Source organism: Eriocheir sinensis, unplaced genomic scaffold (assembly GCF_024679095.1).
Source record: "Eriocheir sinensis breed Jianghai 21 unplaced genomic scaffold, ASM2467909v1 Scaffold653, whole genome shotgun sequence".
Lineage (NCBI taxonomy): Eukaryota > Metazoa > Arthropoda > Malacostraca > Decapoda > Varunidae > Eriocheir > Eriocheir sinensis.
Window position 1 is genome coordinate 122225 of NW_026112002.1, and position 2776 is coordinate 125000.

At 42.7% G+C, this 2776-nt stretch overlaps 1 long non-coding RNA gene across 2 annotated transcripts in view; it reads right to left on the reverse strand.

Moving 5' to 3' along the window:
* Window positions 1–1986: 1986 nt before the first annotated feature.
* The window catches only part of LOC126993664 (uncharacterized), a 1011-nt gene continuing 221 nt past the window's right edge, over window positions 1987–2776 (reverse strand). The window contains exons 1-2 of one of the 2 annotated variants that reach the window (XR_007748119.1): window positions 2456–2776; window positions 1987–2300 (exon numbers count right to left, since the gene is read on the reverse strand). The exon at window positions 2456–2776 is cut by the window's right edge and continues 221 nt beyond it. This is a non-coding gene — a long non-coding RNA (uncharacterized LOC126993664). Of the gene's footprint in view, window positions 2301–2379 lie in introns of both variants that reach the window. The other variant, XR_007748118.1, reaches the window with a different exon arrangement.

A 2776-nucleotide genomic window follows, 5' to 3' on the forward strand; every position in this document is an offset into this window, starting at 1 on the left:
TCTGTTAGTATTGGCACTCACTCACCACATGACTGCCAGGCCTGTTCCACTCATCCACCACTCTGTTAGTATTGGCACTCACTCACCACATGACTGCTCAGCCTGTTCCACTCATCCACCACTCTGTTAGTATTGGCACTCACTCACCACATGACTGCTCAGCCTGTTCCACTCATCCACCACTCTGTTAGTATTGGCACTCACTCACCACATGACTGCCAGGCCTGTTCCACTCATCCACCACTCTGTTAGTATTGGCACTCACTCACCACATGACTGCCAGGCCTGTTCCACTCATCCACCACTCTGTTAGTATTGACACTCACCACATGACTGCCCAGCCTGTTCCACATATCCACCACCTGTTAGTAATTTAATTTTTGCCTGTCCTTGTTGAATCTGAATTTATCCAGTTTAAACCCATTGCTTCGTGTCCTACCCGGTTCTCTTTCCAGGAAAACCTTACCAATATCCCCGTTATTAAAGCCCTTGATCCATTTATAAACCTCGATCATGTCTCCACGCACCCTTCGCCTTTCTAGAGAATGCAAGTTTAACTGTTTGAGTCTTTCCTCGTATGGCAAGTTTCTGAACCCCTGAATCATCTTAGTCATCCTCCTCTGCACCGATTCTAACATTTTGATATCCATTCTATAGTAAGGTGACCAGAACTGAACCGCATAGTCAAGATGAGGTCCAACTAATGTTAAATATAGTTTGAGGAAGACTTCGGCGGGGAAGGAAAGGGAGGAAACAGAAAGGGAAAAAGAGGAGGAATGGAGATAAGAAGGGAAGACGGGGGAGAGAGAAAGGAGAGAGAGAGAGAGAGAGAGAGAGAGAGAGAGAAGAGGGATTAGAAAGGAAGGAAAGGGAGGGAGAGAGAGAAAGGAGGAGGAGGAGGAGGAAGAGGAGGAGAAGACGAAGAAATGAAAAATAATGAAAACAATATCACGAATTTTTTTTTTTTTATTATTTCTGGGCATTTTAGGTTTATTTTAGGGGAGAGAGAAGTGGATTCCCCTCTCTCTCTCTCTCTCTCTCTCTCTCTCTCTCTCTCTCTCTGGAATGGAAGCAAAGAAGAAGAAGAAAAGGGAAGAGAATTATATATAGAGAGAAGGAAGGAAGAACAGTGGAAGAAAAATAAAGAAAGAAGGAAGGAAAGAAGGAAGGAAGGAAGGAAGAAAAAGGAAGAAAGGAAAAATAAAGAAATAAAACAAAAAGATGAAATAGAAAATGAAAACCAAAATCATTATTATTATTATTATTATTATTATTATTATTATTATTATTATTATTATTATTATTATTATTATTATTATTATTATTATTATTATTATCTATTTCTCTCTCTCTCTCTCTCTCTCTTCCATGCCTCGCTTCCTTCAACTCAATTTCTTTATCTAACCCTTCAAGGCTAGGCTATGCACGGATGAGTAGTTACTTTATACCCCGTGAAATAGTAGTAGTAGTAGTAGTAGTAGTAGTAGTAGTAGTAGTAGAGCAAGTCGTTTGTTAGTGTGAAAAATCCCAGAATATTTCATCACAAGCTCATCTATTTGTAAGGGTCTGATAAAATCGTGTTTGTGGCAATACTGGGACTTGTTATTTCATGAGTTATTGCGTGATTCTTTGGTGTTACTCTGTGAATGACTACTGAAACACTTGTACGCACCGCCATTGTTCCGATGAGATTGTTGTAAAAACTTTCATTGGGGCAAAACGCTCCACTTAACAATACTTAATTTTTCCTGCTAACTGACTCACAACTTCACTGAACAACGATAAGGACAAAGTGTTCTCTGTTTCTTTTATATGAATATCAATTTTATGTTCATTCACTCAACTCACAACCGAGAGAGCCCAGGTTCGATTCCCGGGTGGAGTGGAAAAATTTGGGCGGTTTTTCCGATACCCTACGCCCCTGTCCACCCAGCAGTGAATGGATACCAGGTATTAATCGGGGGTTGTGTCCCGTCTCCTGGGGTCTGTTCCCTTCTCCTATAATTCCTTCCCCTTCTGTCTCTCTCCGGCATATGACCACAGATGTTGCGCCGACTAAACCAAACTTTCCCTTCTCCTATAATTCCTTCCCCTTCTGTCTCTCTCCGGCATATGACCACAGATGTTGCGCCCACTAAACAAAACTTTCCCTTCTCCTATAATTCCTTCCCCTTCTGTCTCTCTCCGGCGTATGACCACAGATGTTGCGCCCACTAAACGAAACTTTCCCTTCTATAATTCCTTCCCCTTCTGTCTCTCTCCGGCATATGACCACAGATGTTGCGCCCACTAAACAAAACCTTCCCTTCTCCTATAATTCCTTCCCCTTCTGTCTCTCTCCGGCATATGACCACAGATGTTGCGCCGACTAAACAAAACTTTCCCTTCTATAATTCCTTCCCCTTCTGTCTCTCTCCGGCATATGACCACAGATGTTGCGCCGACTAAACAAAACTTTCCCTTCTCCTATAATTCCTTCCCCTTCTGTCTCTCTCCGGCATATGACCACAGATGTTGCGCCCACTAAACAAAACTTTCCCTTCTCCTGTAATTCCTACCCCTTCTGTCTCTCTCCGGCATATGACCACAGATGTTGCGCCCACTAAACAAAACTTTCCCTTCTCCTATAATTCCTACCCCTTCTGTCTCTCTCCGGCATATGACCACAGATGTTGCGCCCACTAAACAAAACTTTCCCTTCTCCTATAATTCCTTCCCCTTCTGTCTCTCTCCGGCATATGACCACAGATGTTGCGCCGACTAAACAAAACTTTCC